Source organism: Podarcis pityusensis (assembly GCF_964106645.2).
Source record: "Podarcis pityusensis genome assembly, chromosome: 4".
Lineage (NCBI taxonomy): Eukaryota > Metazoa > Chordata > Lepidosauria > Squamata > Lacertidae > Podarcis > Podarcis pityusensis.
Genome location: NC_138027.1, coordinates 96,823,846 through 96,845,971, shown reverse-complemented (window position 1 = coordinate 96,845,971; position 22,126 = coordinate 96,823,846). Strand labels below are relative to the sequence as shown.

Genomic DNA, 22,126 nt, shown 5'->3' with positions numbered 1-22,126 from the left:
AGAACGATACTTGTTTACCCCTGACAGCTGGTCTTCAGCGGTTGTGCTGCCATTTAACAATTACGACCAATAGGCATTGATAAGCCTGTCCTCCGGAACTCCATCTAATCCATTTTTAAAACCCATCTGAGCTGGCAGCCATCACTTCATCCTTCCCTTAATGAATTCCAAAAATTAATTATGCATTATGTGAAGAAGTACTTGCTATGACTAGAACATAGAAACCATAACTCAATTTCTAAGGCTGTAGCCGTTCCAAGTGATGGCACTGATCCACAAGTCACTTTTCATCCCTCCGAAAGTTTTGTACGCATTAAGGAATTAAACCAAAGTGACGATCTCTTTTACAAAAAAGGCAGCTCATGACATCTCATGGTCTGATTCCCAACACTGTATGAGCATTGCTCTGATATCTCTGCTATTTGTAGCAATCATGTTAATAAAACAGCACACTGGTCATGCATACTGAACTGGAATAAACTCTTGCTGTTGTGCAGGCTGGAACATCTATATCTCATCCATTATGCAAATCTCCAAAGAGCAGCTAAGCAGCAGTTAAATTAATGCAGTCAATAAGATTAGCCACCCATCTAAGTTAATTTTCACTTCAGCAAAACAAAAGCAGTCGTTCTGTTTTCTCATTTGAAAGAAATGTTGCTTGCTGCACTTACTTTGATGCACTCTGCTTCTGCTGTGCTAGATGACCAGGGGGCAGGGGGAATGTTTATACCAGCTCAATCCAGCAACTCTTGCATTGCAAGTCCAAAAACAAAAGTGACACCCAAAGCTCAAACACTGGCTGGGATCCTAAGATAATTTCAGCCAGTCTGCAATCCTGCACACACTTATTTGAGAATAAGTCCTACTTAACTCAGTGCGCCTTACATCTGAGTAAACATGTACAAGATTGAACTGAAAGACATTACTGGCCAGATGTATTCCAGGACACACGGTAAAAACACACACACAGAAACTAAACAGCACTTGGCCAATACAGCCTTGACTCCAAAACTTAATCCGTTCCAGAAGTCTGTTCCAAAACCAAAGCGTTCCAAACCCAAGGTATGCTTTCCCATACAAAGTAATGCAAAATGGATTAATCCATTCCAGACTTTTAAAAACAACCCCTAAACCAGCAATTTAACATCAATTTTACTATCTAACGAGACCGTTGATCCATAAAATGAAAGCAATAATCAATGTACTGTACTATAAAATAAATAAGACAGTATTGCAGATGATATAAATTACATATATAAAAAATCTTATGTGCACTGATGATACTCATTGTTTGGATGGAGGGCTTTTATTCATTTCTGCAGTCACACAATCAAGCAATCAGTAGCTGAACTGGGTTCCACACAGTCACAAAAATGGAGTCACAAGCCACAGTCACAAGTCAGTCCCATAAAACAAAGAACAAGTCACAGTAAAAAAAAAACCACAACGAAAAAGCCACACAAACAAAAATGCAAAAAAATAGCAAAAACAAAAGCCCCAAATATCACCTCTGTGTTGCGTGGGTGCTCGGAACTCAACAATCGACACACTCAACAGGAAGCCTCTGATTAGCAGCGGGGGACTCAATTTACAAACGAAAAACACTCAATAGGAAGCGGAACATGTTCTGCTTCCAAGTCAAAGTTCACAAACCGGAACACCTACTTCCGGGTTTGCAGCCTTCTATTTCCAAGTTGTTTATAAACTAGGCTGTTCTAAAACCAAGGTACCACTGTAATGAAATTACACTGGACCATTTAACGTTAAAAGTCTTAGAAACAACATTATAAAGGCAAGCTCATTTCAACACAGGTTTGTCTGAGGTTTCCAATATACAAATATCTATTTCAAAAGGCAATAAACTCATGCCAGTTGTGGTAAAGTATATCCAACTTTTGATATTATTGCTTATAGTCCCATGGACTGCAAGAAGATCAAACCTATCCATTCTGAAGGAAATCAGCCCTGAGCGCTCACTGGAAGGACAGATCCTGAAGCTGAGACTCCAATACTTTGGCCACCTCACGAGAAGAGAAGACTCCCTGGGAAAGACCCTGATGTTGGGAAAGATGGAGGACACAAGGAGAAGGGGACAACAGAGGACGAGATGGTTGGACAGTGTTTGACCAAACTGCGGGAGGCAGTGGAAGACAGGAGCGCCTGGCGTGTTCTGGTCCATGGGGTCACGAAGAGTCGGGCACGACTAAACGACAAAACAACAAATGTTTATATTCCAACTGCTAGTATCCACAGAACCACAGAATTGTAGAGTTGGAAGCGACCAGGAGGGTCATCTTCTCAATCTCCAGCAAGGCAGGAATCTTTTGCCCAGTGCATCCCTCTTTCTCTCCCTTTCTCCCCCTGCTGTACCCTTGCTCTAGTCAGTAAAACAATACAGGATAAGGCTTGAAGGCACAGGAGGCTACCAACTTGCAAAAGCTGCGCAGGTCTGGTCAGTGCTTTTGATGAGTGAGTGGGGACTGCCTGGGTACCCGTTGTCTTGGGTTCCATGGCAGAAGGAAGGTGGAGCATAAATGTAGGATTAACCCCCCACCATGCAAAAGAACTTAAATCTCATACCCAGTCATTATTCTAATTTGTAATGAAATGCTTTTTGTGGCTAATAGCCAAGTCCATCAAAAATGAAACTGCCAGCTTCTGAGCAAAACTTTCAGCATCCGAAAGAGCAGTTCCTGTTCATTTTACAGAGCAAACTTAAGCACAGTTGGAGGGAAGAGTAAACAAAACAATGGATGTATACTCTCAAGTTTTTTTTAAAAAAAGAGGGATTGAGGCAGCACGCCGTTTTTTGGGGTGGGAAGGGTGGAATCTGAAAGTTTATGCCTTTATTTATGCCATCAAATTTTGGCTGGCTTTTACATATTGCCTCTTCACTGCCAAGTTGTAAGAAAACATCTTCATTGTTGGTATTCAAATCATGGGAGACCTCTACTAAACTCAGTTCATAATTAACCCATCCCACCAAATGCTTTACAGTGGTACCTCGGGTTACAGATGCTTCAGGTTACAGATGCTTCAGGTTACAGACTCCGCTAAAGCAGAAATAGTACCTCGGGTTAAGAACTTTGCTTCAGGATGAGAACAGAAATCGTGTGGCGGCAGTAGGAGGCTCCATTAGCTAAAGTGGTACCTCAGGAACAGTTTCAGATTAAGAACGGACCTCCAGAACGAATTAAGTTCTTAACTCGAGGTACCACTGTATTCTTAATTGCTTCCTAAGACAACTACAGAGCAGTTCTCATTGAGGGAGTTCAGTCTCTTGGTAGTGAGATTTCTCATGATGAGGGGTGCTCTTCTGCAAAGAGGAAAACCAAAAATCATCCTTCAGAGGCTCAGTTTGCATCTAATGTTAAGCCCAACCCATGGCTTAACATGAATGCATGGGCGAGCAGGTTGCTGGAGAAGAGACGCTGAAGGAGAACCAGAATCCAGAGGGAGCTGCAATAGTCCCGAGGCAGCCTGAAGTGCCCCATCTCATTGACGTCACATCCGAGCCTCCAGTAGCCCCTCTAACTACAAACACATGATAGATGATAGATAGATAGATAGATAGATAGATAGATAGATAGATAGATGATAGATAGATAGATAGATAGATAGATAGATGATAGATGATAGATGATAGACAACCATTTTTATTACAGACCTGTGACGTACAACGTGCCTTTCGGAGCATTAACATTAGGAAGGCAGCTGGACCGGATGGAATCATGGGACGGGCTATTAGGGACTGCGCTGCAGAATTAGCTGGTGTGTTTACGGACATTTTTAACCTATCCCTGTTGCAGGGTTCTGTCCCTACCTGCCTGAAGACATCGATTATAGTGCCAGTCCCCAAGCAGTCAGTGGTGGTATCTCTCAATGACTATAGACCAATAGCCCTAACATCTGTCGTTATGAAATGTTTTGAGAGATTGGTGCTAGATCATATTAAGGCTGGTCTTCCATCCACTCTAGACCCGTTCCAGTTTGCATACAGAAGAAATAGATCTACTGATGACGCTATTTCCATCGCTGTCCATACTGTACTGAGTCATCTAGAACGACAGGGAACCTACGCAAGGCTGTTGTTTGTGGACTACAGTTCTGCCTTCAATACAATTCTGCCAGACAGGTTATTTCTTAAAATGACCAATTTGGGTATACATCAGAAGATCTGTCTGTGGGTAAGGAATTTCCTGACTGATAGGCCGCAGACAGTGAGAATGGGCCCTTACTATTCTTCTACTCTAGTATTAAGCACAGGAGCCCCTCAGGGATGTGTGCTAAGTCCCTTTCTCTATTCCCTGTACACATTTGATTGCACCCCACTGTATAAGTCCAACACAATCATCAAATTTGCGGATGATACAACAGTGGTGGGGCTCATTAGTGAGAACGATGAGACTGCTTATAGGAAAGAAGTACAGGGGTTAATTCAATGGTGTAAAGAAAACAATCTTATGCTTAACACCAAAAAAACCAAAGAACTCATAATTGACTTTAGGAGAAAGAAAAGTGTATTTTTACCATTGCACATAAATGGCGAGGAGGTGGAGAGGGTTGGTAGTTTTAAATATCTGGGCATTTACATCTCTGAGGACCTCTCATGGACTGCAAATATTAATATGGTTGTGAGGAAGGTGCAGGGGAGGTTGTATTTCCTGAGAATGCTCAGGGGACTGAATCTATCTCAGCACCTACTTCTGTCCTATTATCACAGTACCATCGAGAGTGTCTTAACCTATAGTATATTATCGTGGTATGGGAGCAGCTCTGAAACGGATAAAAAAGCTTTACAGAGAATAATTAAAATTGCCCAGAATGTTATTGGGCTCCAACTACCAACCCTGGATGAGATCTTCACGTCTCGCACTTTGAAGAAGTCACACAATATCCTGAGAGATCCCACCCATCCTGCTCACAACTTCTTTGAACTGTTGCCTTCGGGCAGAAGATATAGGACAATGAAAACACGAACCACACGCCTTCTGAATAGTTTCTATCCAAGAGCTCTGATTGCACTAAATAATGATCTCAGGGCCAGTTGCAAGAAATAGCAAGCAGGGAGTAGGAAGGAATGAGACAGGTTTTTAGGTTATGTTATGCCTTTAATAGGTTATGTTACATTCTGGAGTATGATATGTTTTTTATAGATTATGTCTGAATAGGATGAGAGTGTTGGAGATACGTGCAAATGTGTATGTGAACCCGGTCTTTGGGTGGGTGTTTGATTTTCGTTGTTGTGTATACTGTGTATATACGGACAATGACAATAAATTTATCTTATCTTATCTTATCTTATCTTATCTTATCTTATCTTATAGATAGATAGATGATAGATAGATGATGATAGATAGATAGATGATAGATGATAGATAGATAGATAGATAGATAGATAGATAGATATATCACTGTGTCATAAAAAATATATCAAAGCTGTTTAAAGCAATAAAAATATAAAACCATATAATAAAAAGTGAAAAACGGACATCAATTAGCCATTGTGGAAGGTTGTATTGCATGCACAGATCTGGTAGAATAGAAAAGTTTTCAGCAGACATTCATTCATTCATTTAGTAATATAAAAGTTGACACAGAAGGCACTTGCTGAATCTCTGCTGGCAGAATATTCCTCAGGACTGGGCGGATGACACTAAAGACTTGGTTTCTTCTTGTTCTCAAATGAGCCTCATCAACTTGGGGAACTACCACCACCATTCCTGTAGATGATCTCAGTGATCGAGCCAGGATATAAAGGTTCAGGTGATTCCTGAGGTACCCATGACTTTTTCACCAAAGACTCCAGAGGGCCTTATGCCCATATGGTTCCCAGGTTGCTTCCTTTCCAGGCAGGTTGCAGAGCCAGGCCTGCTTAGCTTCACCTACATCATGTTCCTGCAGACCATTCTCTGAGCCAGATCTCCAACCCTGCCCCATTGCACCTATCTGAAAGTGAATGCAGGTAGGACTGATTCTGCTTCTAAAAAGAGGATGGAGGGAGATATAAACGCCCATCCCCTTATTGTGAAATCCCCTTAAAATATGAACCTTAATAATTATGACCGTGTTGTTCACTAGCTCAGTCTGGTACCCTCCAGATGTTGTTGGAAGCCAACTCCCATCAGCCCAGCCAGCATGCCCAATGGCCAGGAATGACTGGAACTGGGAGGTCAACCATCTCTGGAGGGTCCCAGGCCTCGGAAGGCTGGACTAGGGAATCTTTAGGCACCTTCCAGACCTCCTAGGTGTGGCCATCCATCTGTCCTGTGAGACAATGGAGTGTGCCTCTGGGGGTGACGTCAAACTGCTGAAGCCACCTCCCCGGGGCACAAGCCTGGGCAATGAATGTTTATGGAGGTCCTGAGCTGCCCAGGCAACAAGACCCCCCTCTCGGCCTCTCTGATGTGGTCCAAAGGAAAGCAGAGCTATACGTTTGGCACCAGCCTGGCTGCAGGAGTAGCTGAAAGGAGGCATGTAAGGCACTATCTGTCTTAGGACTCCACTCCTGATTTACTCCTTAAGCCAAATATATCTCTGCAGAAATGACCTTCTTGATGGTCGGACCTATTATCGATCTCCTCCGCTCCTTCTGCTGGAGCCTGTCTTCGCATGCAGGGGAAGTCCCTATCACACCGAGGGTTTGAGACCCATCGGCTACCCTCACCTGGTTTAGCTGGCATGGGAAGGGCTTCCAGGCCTACGTTAATTAGACATCAGCTGGCCTCCTTATTCCACCAATGCAGAGCATCCATCATTTTAATGCTGCAATTTCTTCTTGCTGCTGTTCCTGGGTATCTGTATTCATAACGAAGTGTGACAAGGCATCCTACAAGCCTCTCTCTTTGCCTCAGCCTGATGTAAACTGTAAAGAATCTGACAAAGAAGGGAGCGTGGATTGATGCTCAGCACCAGATCGCACCCTTGGGATTCATATACTTTATCCTTTTTATGTTTCTGCTCACATTTGTGCTCTTGCGCAAAGCCAAGGGGACGGAGTTAAAGATGACAGAGACTATCCAAAAGCCGTTACTTTCCTCCTAGCAAACAGAGTGCATGGATGTGACAGTAATCACGCAGGGTCCTCCACTGTTACTGGCGACTTCATAATAGGGCACACTATAGATTTAGGATAGACGGGAATGTCGCCTCGGGGCTCACAAAGCTCCTCCAAGCAGTTAGATTTCACCGGAAATGTAAGCAGAAAGGAATGGCACTAACCCACAGATAAATCTGCAATCTGATTAGATGTAGAAAAAGGCAGGCAGACTTAATAACACTGCCTTACATCCGAATTAGTGACAGGAAAGTTTTGTCATGCTGTGTCATCCGTGTGTTGCGTGCAAACCATTCTCAGGGATGGCAAAGGCAGAAAAATCCAAATGCCCACCTACTGCCCAGTGCTAAACTTGTACAGTGGTACCTCGGGTTACATAAGCTTCAGGTTACAGACTCCGCTAACCCAGAAATAGTACCTCGGGTTAAGAACTTTGCTTCAGGATGAGAACAGAAATCGTGCTCCAGCGGCAGGAGGCCTCATTAGCTAAAGTGGTGCTTCAGGTTAAGAACAGTTTCAGTTAAGAACAGACCTCCGGAACGAATTAAGTACTTAACCCAAGGCACCACTGTAATACTTTGGTCACCTCATGAGAAGACAAGACTCCCTGGAAAAGACCCTGATGTTGGGAAAGATGGAGGGCACAAGGAGAAGGGGACGACAGAGGACGAGATGGTTGGACAGTGTTCTCGAAGCTGCAAACATGAGTTTGACCAAACTGCGGGAGGCAGTGGAAGACAGGAGTGCCTGGCATGCTCTGGTCCATGGGGTCACAAAGAGTCGGACACGACTAAACGGCTAAACAACAACAATACCACTGTAATAGTGAACTAACAGTGCAATCCTATACAGGTCCACTCAGAAGCCCCCATTGAGTTACCAACAGGTGAGTATAAGGTTGCAGCCCAAAGACCAGATACTCCAACTATCCAAATTTTTGACAGTCTCTGTTTTCTGGTACCTGAACCTTGAAAGACATATCCCTATCTTGCCTGTCACTGTGAATGCCCTTTCATAAGTTTGTCAGTAAGCACAAAGGTGCGCTGGAGTTCTTCAGAAGTTCCTACTTCCTCTCCCTGGCCTCCAGAAATTCAGTGTCTATTTGTTTGTGTGTGCGCATGCATAATAACTTTAAAGCACATGCATGCAAGCGCAGGGTGGTCACAAGAGTCACACTGCTTCCTGTCACATAACCACCTTTCCAGATACAGTGGTACCTCGCAAGACGAATGCCTCGCAAGACAAAAAACTCGCTAGACAAAAGGGTTTTTTGTTTTTTGAGCTGCTTCGCAAGACGATTTTCCCTATGGGCTTGCTTCGCAAGACGGAAACGTCTTGCAAGTTTGTTTCCTTTTTCTTAACACCGTTAATACAGTTGCAACTTGACTTCGAGGAGCAACTCATAGAACGCGGTGTGGTAGCCTTTTTTGAGGTTCTTAAAGACTTTGCAGATTTTTGAAGCTTTTCCAAAACTTTCCCGACACCGTGCTTCGCAAGACGAAAAAATCGCAAGACGACAAAACTCGTGGAACGAATTAATTTCGTCTTGCGAAGCACCACTGTAATAGGCAAGCATTGCAACACCACTTTTAAAAATGCATCGGGAGAGGAATTTAGAGAGAAGTAGCAGTGGAGGAGGGAGGGGCTCTTTACCCTTTCCCCACCAAGCCTCCCAATCTCCCCAACAAATGGCTCCCTGTGGGATTTCAATAGCATTGGTACCCTAATGGGGCAAATTCCTACAGGGCATCAAATCTCCTATCCGTGGTTAGAAGATTTGTTAAGTGTTCCATCTGCATCAAAAACGAGAAAGAAAACAAGGGATATGAATGGACAGGAAGGCAAACAGAGGGGGTAATCAACCCTATATTGATTTGAAAGAACCAGTTACATTTTTGGCTAAAGGAACCTCCTATTTTAATGCTGTCGGTCTCCGAGTGCTCTAGCGATTGCACATGTCTTTGCTCCATCTTGGATCTATCACGGAAACTGCCTTTTCCCTGTTTCCTCTGTCTTGGCATCTTCTGAATTGCTTCAGAATTTCCATTTCATAAGGCAAATTTTCTTTGGCACACAAGTCAGCCAGAGAGCCTTAGGCATTTAAAAAAAAAAAAAAAAACACCTCTCCCCCACTTTTTTTGAAAAAGCACACAGGAGAGAGATGCCTTTGAGCTGCTAGCAACCCGTCCCTGTGCCAATAATATCCAAACTGGTCCCTTCAGCCAACTTTCATGACTGCATGTAAAACATATGCATTTCCATGGTATGAGACTGCCAAGTGTGTGTGTGTGTGTGTGTGTGTGTGTGTGTGTGTGTAGCAACCCAAACATAAGGCTCTGTTAAATTACTTGTAGATTACATTTTAAAAGCTCCATGGGGTGTTTCACAAAGGCAAAGCTTTCTGACCTGCAACTGTTTTCAATTCTTTGCTGTCCCCCAACCCCCCGGACTTCGGTGCTTTCTTCAACACATGCCACACAGAAACACGCACACCCCACAGTGCATCTTGGCTTCCCACTGTTGGAAACGCCTGGCTACTGTCATGTTTCTGCCACGGGCAATCCATAGACACACACTAAGCAAAGTTGCCACCAACTCATCCGACAATTCTTCCTTTCACAGCTCTTCCCACAGTCAGGATTTGCGCTTATCTACGTTCACTACTTCAGAACTGTTCCAACATGACTACCCTTTGAACACAAAGCACAACAGGGTCGCACATCACTGCGGCTCTCCTTGGCACTTCTGGTCTAAAACTAATCTGATTCCACCCCCCAATTATGACCAGTGGTGTAATGGAGTAGGGATGGGCGGGAACTGAGCGCCACTGTTATTTCACAGTGGGGGCAATGATGTCATCTCCCAGGACGCTGTTTGTTAATCCGCATGCCAAATAAATAAGCTTTTTATCAGAGAGAAACCTACTGAATGAGCTTAAGCAGAGGAAGAGGAAGGTTATGCATTAGCGTGCACAGCTAAGGGTTGAACTGCCACTTTTATTCCAACCAAAACGCTGCAAAACAGCAAGCAAGCTCTTGAGTCCACCAGAAGCCTTCATTAGGCTAGATGATAAACAAAGTGGGGGGGGGGGGAGATGTAAAAAATGTTGCCTTGGTATGGATGCCATTATTGTTGCTACAACAGTGGTACCTCAGGTTACAGACGCCAGAACGAATTAAGATCTTAACCCAAGGTACCACTGTATTATTATCTTGCCATAGTATTGCCCTTTAGTAACTGAGCTTCTTTCACATTAAGAGTGACACTACTACTCATACCAGGACTGCTTCCAGGTTTGGAGGGAATTGGCCAAAATGCCCTCTACTTGTCCCCCTCCTCCTTTTCTTGGTCCCCCCTTTGCCAGTACAGTGGTACCTCAGGTGAAGTACTTAATTCGTTCCAGAGGTCCGTTCTTAACCTGAAACTGTTCTTAACCTGAAGCACCACTTTAGCTAATGGGGCCTCCAGCTGCCGCCGCGCCGCCAGAGCACAATTTCTGTTCTCATCCTGAAGCAAAGTTCTTAACCTGAAGCACTATTTCTGGGTTAGCAGAGTCTGTAACCTGAAGCGTATGTAACCTGAGGTACCACTGTATATTTATTTATTTTTCCCTGATGGGACTCAAGGCAGCTTACAGATAAAAACATGAACTGCTAAAAACGTGAAAAAAATCAATCATCAAAAATACAATTAAACATATATACGATAGCTTTTAAAAACAGACAATCACAAGCAAAACATCACAGCGCCAGCCCTTTCATTAAAAGCAGCCAGTTCCCAAAAGCCTGTTGGAACTAGGTTTTCACCTGCTCGTGGACGGACAGCAAGGAGGGAGCCAGTCTAGCTTCTCTGGGAAGGGAGTTCCAAAGTCAGGGAGCAGCCACCGAGAAGGCCCTCTCCTGTGTCTTCACTAAGCATGCCTGTGAGAGTAGCAGGACCTCCCGCAAGAAGCCTAGAATCCACGCAGGTTTGTATGGGGAAAACGGTCTTTCAGATAACTTGGACCTAAGATGCATAGGTCTGCTTAATGCCTGCTATGGTCAAAAATCCATCTTTCTTGTTGTTATTGGTGGTGGTTTGCAGTCTTAGAAACAGTGTGACTACTTATTAATTGCATTTTTAATTTGAAAAATTAAACTATGGGTATGTGGCAACAGGGATTGTCGTGGCAAGCCCCTGCACTTCAGAATTTGCTGTTGCAACACTGATTCTAGTTTCCAGTACACGGCAGAGGTGTCAATGAATAGAGGAAGCCAAGCTCTCCCATAGAGAATCATGGCTAGTGGCAACTTTTAGTTTTGACTGAGAGATCAGGCTGCATGTCACACTCCAGCCACCTAGTTCTCAAAGGGTGTGGCGCACCACATTCGTGTGGCAGGAGAGGATGGCAAGTGTGGTGGGAAAATTCAAGGACCGTCAATTCTGTATTTCAGGAATGAGACATGTTCTTATGTAGCTGCATTGTTTTATACTTTCTGGCTGTCCCCTGATCATATTATAAAGTAATAATAATAATAAATTTTTATTTATACCCCACCCTTTCCGGTTCAGAAAACCGGGCTCAGGGCGGCTAACAGCAAATTTAAAACACTTAATTGATGCAACAAAAAACAGCATAAAATACCATATAAAGCATGAATAACAATAAATTCAGAATTCAAAAATCAATTTAGGGGGGAAATCCATCCAATAAACATTAGATGATCACCAGGGCTAGCTGGCTAAATTAGTCCAATTTGGGCCAGCGAGGAGACCAGGGGAGAATTAGCTGTGGGATCCCAGAGTGGGTAATCTTCATGAAAAGGGGAGGGGGAGGGAAGGAAGGGGAATAAAAGATCAGGCTAAGTTCAAATTGAAAGCCAGGTGGAATAGCTCTGTTTTACAGGCCCTGCGGAAGGAAGTTAAATCCTGCAGGGCCCTGGTCTTGTTCTGTGTCGTGTTCTGTGTTCTAAATCAAGCCCTGCTAGGAGTTATTTCCAATTTCTTATTGACAAAAAATTTGGCGTGGCACGAACAAATTTTTATTCTGAAAGTGGCCCAGAGAAAAAGGTTCAGGAATCGCTGCTCAATACTTTTTTACTTTTTCAATGTATGCAATCCAGAGCAGGCATTACTGGGGTCACAAACTTTGCCCCAATTTCCTCCTGCTTCCTTAATCAATCTCTCTCACACACACACACTTCTTGGAGTCAAAGTAATTCTAGGATCTTCTCCTTTGGCTTTTCATTTCTGAATGTAGTCTGGAGAACAAGGAAAAAATGTGCAAGGCAATTGCTTGGTCTTGATCTCACCATGTGCTGGAATATGGTCACAGTGGGAAGAGGATGTCAAAGTGTGAATAGGCTTAAATTCATTTTCTTCAACTTAGGAAAGCACTGAAGCCCTACAACGCATCAGCTTTTCTACGTACTGTACCTTTCAAACCAGAATTGCACCTACTTTCAATATTTTTGTAAGGCACACGTCATTGCTTGCTATTATGGATTGTCAGTGATATGATATGTTGATTAAAATGGAAGGGAAGGGAAAATTCATAAAAAATATGAGATGCTAGTTGCTAGGTGATAGGTGGAAACTCTCCCACAGCATGAAAAACATCTCTCAAGGTCCATAACATGGGATGCCTACTAGCATGAAATAAAATGAGAAATATTCTCTAGAATAGAGCCAGGGTTTAATCTTTTTAAAAAAAAAAACCACACAAGGTGGCTCAAGATGGAGGGTCTGAAATGAGCAATCTTGAGTTGAGGATGCCTTTAAGATAGAAAATGAGTATTTTTAGTAAGGTATTTTGCTGACCCTGGAGACTAAATTCAGCAAAAGGTATTTATATTTCATTAAATATCATGCATCACATCAAGAACTAATAATGAAGTACATGTTAGGAGCAGGAAATAACAGTGCTGTTGGTTCAAATCTTACCTCAGCCACAAGAATGCAAAGATTGCTTGATATAGCACTTTTTGTATTCAGCCCTGCTCTAAAAAAATAGAATAATATCAAAAGATGCAATGGGGCATTCCTCTCATCAAATATTTTTTTATATAAAACTACTAGTACAATTTAGAGTTGTGCTTTTATACAAAACAATACCAAAGCAATTTTGCAATACATACAAAGTTTACCCAATTCATCTACATACTTCTACAATGCAGCTTCTGACTTAACAGGTTCATGCTTTAGTTTACAATCAAATCTGCTTTTTTTCTAATTGTTTATTAAAGCTATACAGAGAACTTTATAGTAGAGTGGTATCTTAGTTCCCAAACTCAATCCGTTCTGGAAGTCTGTTCAACTTCCAAAATGTTTGCAAAATAAGGCGCAATTTCTGATTGGCTGATTGGCCCCGGAAACAATGCCGACAGCTGAAACAGACGTTCGGCTTCCAAAAAAAGTTCATAAACTGGAACACTTACTTCCGGGTTTGCGATGTTCGGGAACTGATTTGTTCAGGAGCCAAGCCATTTGGGAACCAAAGTACCACTGTATGTCATTAACAAAGGAGTGAAGTTAAGCACAATTTACAGTAGAATCCTATTCATGTCTATTTAAAAGCTCCAGTGAGTTCAATGCGACTTCTGCTCAAGAATCGGGATTCAAGAGGACCTTAAAAAATTGGAAAACTGGGCCCAAACTAACAAAATGAATTTCAGTGGGGACAAATTTAAGGTTTTACACTTAAGCAGGAATAACCAGCTGCACAAATGAGACGGGGAACGACTTATATTGTGAAAAGGGTCTAGGGGTCTTAGTAGACCACAAGCTTAACATGTTTGATTCTATGAATCACCAGTGTGATATAGCAGCAAAAAAAGCTAATGCTAGTCTAGTCTAGTCAAAGGTCCATATACAGTGGTACCTCGCACGACGAATGCCTCGCAAGACGAAAAACTCGCAAGACGAAAGAGTTTTTCGTTTTTTGAGTTGCTTCGCAAGACGAATTTCCCTATGGGCTTGCTTCACAAGACGAAAACGTCTTGCAAGTTTGTTTCCTTTTAGATTTTCAATGCATTCCTATGGGAAACCGTGCTTCGCAAGACGAAAAATTCGCAAGATGAAAAAACTCGCAGAATGAATTAATTTCGTCTTGCGAGGCACCACTGTAGTTAAAGCTATGGTTTTCCCAGTAGTGATGTATGGAAGTGAGAGCTGGACCATAAAGAATTGATGCTTTTGAATTATGGTGCTGAAGGAGCCTCCTGAGAGTCCCATGGACTGCAAGAAGAACAAACCCCTCCATTCTGAAGGAAATCAGCCCTGAGTGCTCACTGAAAGGACAGATTGTGAAGCTGAGGCTCCAATACTTTGGCCACCTCATGAGAAGAGAAGACTCCCTGGGATGTTGGGAAGGATTGAGGGCACAAGGAGAAGGGGACGACAGAGGATGAGATGGTTGGACAGTGTTCTCGAAGCTACTAACATGAATTTGACCTCACTGCATGAGGCAGTGGAAGACAGGAGTGCTTGGCGTGCTCTGGTCACGAAGAGTTGGACACGACTAAATGACTAAACAACAACAACAGCAGCAGTCTAGGCTACATCAACAGAGGTACAGTGCCCTGATCAAGGGAAGTAATAGCCTTATTACACCACAGTTCAAGAAGGACACTGACAAACTGGAACGTGTCCAGAGGAGGGCAACCAAAATGGTCAAAGGCCTGGAAACGATGCCTTATGAGGAACGGCTAAGGGAGCTGGGCATGTTTAGCCTGGAGAAGAGGTGGTTAAGGGGTGATATGATAGCCATGTTCAAATATATAAAAGGATGTCACATAGAGGAGGGAGAAATGTTGTTTTCTGCTGCTCCAGAGAAGCGGACACGGAGCAATGGATCCAAACTACAAGAAAGAAGATTCCACCTAAGAGCTGTTCGACAGTGGAATTTGCTGCCAAGGAGTGTGGTGGAGTCTCCTTCTTTGGGGGTCTTTAAGCAGAGGCTTGACAACCATATGTCAGGAGTGCTCTGATGGTGTTTCCTGCTTGGCAGGGGGTTGGACTCGATGGCCCTTGTGGTCTCTTCCAACTCTATGATTCTATGATTCTAGGAACGGTTGAGGGAATTGGGTATATTTAGCCTGGAAAAGAGGAGACTGAGAGGGGTAGGATAGGCATGAAAGGAGATTCCAACTAAACATCAGAAAGAACCTTCTGACAGTAAGATCTGTTCAACAGTGGAACAGACTTCCTTGAAAGGTGGTGGGCTCTCCTTCAGTTGAGGTTTTGATGCAGAGGTTGGGTGGCCATTTGCCAGCCACCACAAATTGACAACAGGCTTTTCTCAGTTCAACAATTCTGGGGGGGAAAGCACAGAATGGGCTTCTTTTCCTAAGAGAAGGGTGAGTACATCTGGACTGCATCTTGTGACGGCTCCTCCAACCCACCTCAGTTCCTCTACAAATCTTATGCTAGCCTTTGGTCTTACATTGGTCGCGTCTGCATGTAATTCATGGTTTAACCCTACACGGATGAGCTGCAGTGATCCCAGGCAAAGTGTTGGGGTTGTTTGCACCCCTTTCCCCCAAAACTCTTCTTGCGTAGCCACAAACAGGACTTATGCAGAGAGAAGTTTCACTTTCAAAGACTGTAAGCTTTAAACCAAAAATCCTGGTTTAAAACAAAAGCTTGGCTTAAAACCAGTTTTTATATCAGCTGTGTAGGAGACACTGGCCAGTCTATCCCCAAACAAACCCAAGGGGGCAGGACCTTACATATTAAAATGTGATGAGTAAGTCAAGAGAACCAAAATACTGAATTAAAGCAAAGGTGCTTACAAATGACCTGCTTATTGAACATACAACCTGATTTGTTTGCAGGGAGATGAGACAACACTGGCTATTTAATGAGCATTCATTCTGATCTGTTTGTGGGGAGGATAGATGACACTGCATCAAAGCAAGAGTTATCTCACAGTTTCTGTATTGCAAGAAGTTTGGTCAGAGGAATTCTTCTAAGGTCTCCCTAAAATACACAATTAAAAACCAAAACTAAAAACTAAAGGTGACCTCAAAAAAAATGAGCAGATCTGATGGAAGAATATTTTTTTTGCATCCTAAAGCAAGTTATTCCTGATTTCCACGGGAAGAAAGCTTTCATGAGCTGAAGCTCTGCGAAAGGAATACAACTCCCTGAAAGGCCTTATTTGGTAATAGAGCAGCAACGTTCTTAATCTTCTATGGGTCACAAGTCAAAGGAGATGAAAGGTGCCGTTTACGAAGGCTAATGCTACATTTATTTTTCGAAAATTCAGGAGGCAGCCACTTCCCATTTGCCTCCAGGAAAATAGAGGGCACCAGGAGAAAAGGGTGGTGGCGGAATAGAGCTGGAAAAGAAACTAAAATAACATTTATCTTTAGTGGTGATTGGCATCATTTCTCCTTTTATGTCATTCTTATAAAGCAATTCAAGAATGGTTCTGAAGATCATAAAATGTGTGTTAAAATGTCTTGAAGCTTTCACTGGGCAAAGTGGAACTTTGGCTCAATTGCAAAACAAACAGGAGGATATTTAAAGGGCAAATAAAATGCAGGTCAGTTACTGCACTCGATTGCAGCCAAGCAGGGTCTATTTTATAAAAATGTAACCAGATACTGATCATTTGCATGGGTTATTTCGTTTAAAAATATGGAAATTTAAAAGTAGGGGCAGAACTATACAACAACAACAGATGGCAGATTTTAAAGAAATGATCAAGTTGTCTGAAAGCTAAACAGGTGGCTATGCTTGTTAAGAGACGTTAAAAAGTTAGGGAAGAGAAAGGGTAGATCTACACACAGGGAAACACCCCCCCCCCCGTAAATAAGTCTTAAATCGTTATAACAAAAGAAAAAAACACTATGTAAAATTGCATAGTAAATTTTTGTGCTCTACAGTGCCATCTGGTGTTGCATGTTTATAATGCATTCAAAATGCTGGTTTCTGACTAATGTAGCTGAGTCCATAATCTACTGCCAAAACAACATTTAAACAAAGGGCAGTGAAGCCTCTGGTCACCTTATCAAGAACCATTAATGAAGTAATTAAACTGGAGGTCTCATCTTTATTTTATTACAAGCAGAGGAGGTCCTTCATTGGGGCAGAGAGACCCTCTGCCAGCGCCCACCATCACTCTACCTCTACCATATTCAGCCTCCCCACCACCACGAACAAGTCAGAGGTTACTTTTGCACTTGCTTGTGGTCCAGTCTAATTTGTTTCTTCTTCCTGCCATGGATGCATCTGCGATCTCTCTTCAGCATCTGTGTCTCCTCCGGCCCCTGTATACAGATACCTGGGCAGTGGGACAGGACACCACTATCCCCATGTATAATAAACTCTCCAGACTGCATGGCAGTGAGGAACGCTCTGCTTCGCTGCTCAGTTTTGCTATGAATGAATGGTTCTCCTGAGCCAATCAGAAGACAGTTGTTGATTTTTAGTAGGGCGTCTGTGAAGGTCACCCCCAGCCAATCCAGTTGCTTCCTGCAGTTTTTAAATATACATTTTATTAAGGCTTTCCAAAATGCAATACAATAAATAACTAATCTAAACAAAAACAGAGGGGGGGAAAGGATCGTGCATTCCTCCCCCCCGCCCCATGGTTTGAACTGTGGAAAAATGGCATACAAATAAAATTACAAATGTATGTATGCAACTTGTGCCTGCTGAAAGGTTGTCTTCTGTATAACCCTGTCCTCTTTTACACCTGGACACTTGAAAAAGAGGTACAATGGTACCTCGGGTTAAGTACTTAATTAGTTCCGGAGGTCTGTTCTTAACCTGAAACTGTCCTTAACCTGAGGTACCACTTTAGCTACTGGGGCCTCCCACTGCAGCTGCGCCACCGGAGCACAATTTTTGTTCTCATCCTGAAGCAAAGTTCTTAACCTGAAGCACTATTTCTGGGTTAGCGGAGTCTGTAACCTGAAGTGTATGTAACCTGAGGTACCACTGTACTGATATGCAGCATGATCAGGTCTATTCAGATTGCAGCCTGCGCTCCCTTTTCTTGAGCAAGTTATTTCCCTCCAAATCTCACCACTTTGCCATCTGTGAAGTGATCTTGGGAACCATTTGTGGGACCAGCAAACTGGAGTGGTAGGTTCTCATATGCGCTCCTGCAAACTCCTCCCCTCCACAAAGCAGATGATTTTAACTATGGCATCAACATTAACTTTAACCACTAGGCTGTTTTCACTGCTAAACCAAATGGTTGCAATGTCTGGCTTCAAATCCCAATGAGGGACAGGATTTTAGGAGGCCTTGCATAGGATGTAGAAAGCCAAACAGAGGCTTATGAGAGCTGCAAAAGCTGGAGCTCTGGATGCAATTGGGATGCCTGCCATGGAAGTATTAATATTTATACCACAAGCACTTTGTAAAACCTCCTTATCTTCTTTTTTTACAGCTGCTGTTCATAAAACTAAAAAGGCACCACCTCTTTTTACGAGTGGATGATGGGCTCCACCCATCACTAGGCACAAGATTTCCACAGACACTGTCCCAAAACATATGCACACTGACTTGGGCGTAAATCTGGGCTTACAGCTGCGTAGACGTCAGTAGGATTGCATGGAAATTTACTTATTGGGTGTCTTTGAGCAACTATGATATAAAAGCACATCTTTGTGCATCAAGAAATGCATTAGCATCCCAAACCATCCAGGACCTGATTCCTTCCTAATTAAAACCAAATGTTCAACACCAATGAAGCTAGATTTAAAATCTGAGGTTCTTTCAAAGGAATACTGAGACTTTTCTGAGGGAACAGGTAATCTTTGTCAGATTGGGTATGTGTCCAAACATGTCAAGGTTATATTGCACTGCCCACGGGACTGCCTTTGAAAAACATGCACATAATTTCTTCTCCTTCTGTTTGTGAAAACATTCACAAATTTCAAGATGAGACACTTACTCATGAACAATGCCCTACTGTGACAATGCCCTACTGTGTCCCTTTCCCCACTGTCCAGGGCGATGCTATGTATCCTGTATATAATAAATACTCTTGCAAGGCAGCTTATAAATATTTTAATTTTTTTAAAAAATGAGAGAAAGGAAAAATATGCACCTGTCCAGCCAACATTTTTGCTCTATGCAGACAACTGGCATGTGGAAATTATATTTTTCTATATCTTAGCGAAGGTGATGAGATTGACTGGTTCCACTGCTCCTGGTTTGGGACTGAAGCTTTTTGATATTGTTTTCTGTTTGCTCGTTTTTATCAATAGTTAAGTTATAAGTTGGACGCGGGTGGCGATGTGATCTAAACCACAAAGCCTAGCGCTTGCCGATCAGAAGGTCGGCGGTTCGGATCCCCGTGACGGGGTGAGTTCCTGCTGCTCAGTCCCTGCTCCTGCCAACCTAGCAGTTCGAAAGCACATCAAAGTGCAAGTAGATTAAATAGGTACCGCTCCGTCGGGAAGGTAAACGGCATTTCTGTGCGCTGCTCTGGTTCGCCAGAAGCGGCTTAGTCATGCTGGCCACATGACCGGAAGCTGTACGCCAGCTCCCTCGGCCAATAAAGCGAGATGAGCGCCACAACTCCAGAGTCGGCCACAACTGGACCTAATGGTCCCTTTACCTTTAAGTTATAAGTTTTACTTAACTTATAACTTAAAGGTAAAGGGACCATTAGGTCCAGTTGTGGCCGACTCTGGGGTACCTCGCAAGACGAAACATCATGAAAACATTCACAGGCAGCCCAACGTTCACTCTTTCAGTTTAATACAGCCCCTAGCTATCTTGTGAGAAAGATGACCGGCAACTCACCACTGCTCCCCCATCTCATCTCTCACTTTTGCTAAACTTTGGAGAAAGTAAGGAGAAAGTAGGTCTCTCTATTGCTGTTTAACATCTTCTCCCATCACAGCACAAACAAAATACAGGCATTCCCTCTCTGCTCAGCCCAATGAATTTGCCAGAAAGCTTGTTGGGTTAAGAGAGGGAAACGGGGGCAAGCGAAAACAGAAGCTGGCCAGAAAGCCAAGTCAACACTCATGGATTCCTGTAGATTCGTGTAGAACTACCATTATTAAAATACAGGAGACCGAAACATCTTAATCTGAGATGTCTGAGATCAAGTCTTTGATTAGAATATTGTTATTTACTTTTCACCCAAGCAAACAGTGCTGTTTCTGTTTGAGCTAAGAGGCATGGATAATTAAGACAATACTCCTTCGATAACTGATTTTTTTCTAGATTCTGAAAATACTGGGATGCTACAGGGATTTCTACGTAAACAAACAAGCATTACACACACACACACACACACACACACACACACACACCCCACCCATGGGACAGAACATGTAACCTTGTGACTATCCTCGCTCAGTGCTAAACTGCGGTGCAATCTTACGCATGTCTCCCTGCAGGTAAGCCCTACTGAATTCAGTGGGACTTGTTCCTAGGTGTGTATAGGATTGAAGCCTTACTGTTCCTTTGTCTGTATCAAAGTGTGGAGCAGAAGACTATTTATAAAAAATTAAATAAATTTAAGTTTCATCTTCAGGGTTTAGTGAAAGACCGTTAGCCCCAGAAAAATAAGATGGCTATCTGAAATTTCCTTCTGCTTTCCCCGCCAACTTGCCCCATGCACAGTGGTACTCATTTATTTGGTCTTGCATCTTTTAATACGCCAGCCCTGCGACACCGATGGAAGTTCCACCCAGTGATCCTTCTGCCCATCTGTTTTCATGTCTCAACGGGCACAGCAGGCATGTTCAAAGGCAAGTGTCAAGCCACCAGGAAATCCTGACAGTTTCTTAAACCTTCAGGGTATCACATACTGCTCAAAGCCAGCCTCTCTTGCGTGGAAAAACAGACCAAAGTATGAAAGCAGGCATTTCCCCCCACCAGTTCAACCTGAACAGGCAGGTACTGGAGTAAATGTCCCAGGACTAATATTGCCCAGAATTAAATATTTTCATCTCTGTTTTGATTTTTTCATTTGACAACAGAAGCAATACTCCTCAAAAGGAGAGCGAATCCTAGTTCTGAAGAGAGGAGGGACCGGGTGAGTCTTCCACATGTTCATTAAAAGTGAGGCAAGGGATTTTCAAAGGCGCTTCATTTGGGTAGAAGAAATGTTTAACTGAACGCATTAAGAAAAACAGTAAATGGGCAGTCCATCCATTTGCCAAATGATTCTGTTTTCTTACTGAAACTATACAGCATATAGACTGTGTCCTGGGGTACCCTGACATGCCACAACAGAAGAGAAATAAAAGGGCAAGGAAAGGTTCCTGTAGCTTCAGTGTACGGATCTCCAGAGCAGGCTACTCTGCATGATTCATTGCTTTGGGTTTGTCTCCTTCTGCTTGCCCCTCACTAACACTAGGGGCAGACAATCTTGCTTTGGGAGGGGCTGGAACATTGGGTCACTTCCAATACCAAGACCCACAGGCCACATGAAGCAGCTTCCTCGCAGGGTGCAGAAGCAAGGTGTTGGGAGGACAGAGGATCCAGCCTAAGTCTCTGATCCCATCCCTGCCAAGCCCTCAGAACACCCCCTTTTTGGGGGGGTGGAAATTACACCAGCCTCAGCTCAGCCAGGATGAGCAAGTTGTGCTGGGGGCTTAGCACCACTTGAGGTGGGAATCAGCTGGCTGAGCTAGAGATCCGCCACATCCTAATAATAATAATAAATTTTTATTTATACCCCACCCTCCCCAGCCAAGACCGGGCTCAGGGCGGCTAACAACCAATAATAAAAACAAGTTGATTAAAATACAATTTTAAAAAGATTAAAATATAACATTAAAACATTAGGATGCAGCCTCTTCACAGGAGGAGAAAGGAAAAAGAAAGAGGGGGAGGGAATCAAACTGATTCTAAGCCAAAGGCCAGGTGGAACAACTCTGTCTTACAGGCCCTGCGGAAAGAGATCAGATCCCGCAGGGCCCTGGTCTCATGAGACAGAGCGTTCCACCAGGCCGGAGCCAGTGTTGAGAAGGCCCTGGCTCTGGTTGAGGCTAATCTAACTTCCTTAGGGCCTGGGACCTCTAGAGTGTTGCTATTTATGGACCTTAAGGTCCTCCGTGGGGCATACTGGGAGAGGCGGTTCCATAGGTACGAGGGTCCTAGCCTGTG

At 43.3% G+C, this 22,126-nt stretch overlaps 1 protein-coding gene across 4 annotated transcripts in view; it reads right to left on the bottom strand.

Moving 5' to 3' along the window:
* KLF12 (KLF transcription factor 12) overlaps positions 1 to 22,126 on the bottom strand; it is a 222,999-nt gene that overhangs the window by 144,362 nt on the left and 56,511 nt on the right. The window contains exon 1 of one of the 4 annotated variants that reach the window (XM_081003215.1): positions 1,509 to 1,529. The exons of the other annotated variants lie outside the window; for them this stretch is intronic. The gene's annotated coding sequence lies outside the window, so the exon portion shown is untranslated. Of the gene's footprint in view, positions 1 to 1,508; positions 1,530 to 22,126 lie in introns of those variants that run through there. 4 annotated transcript variants of the gene reach the window in all.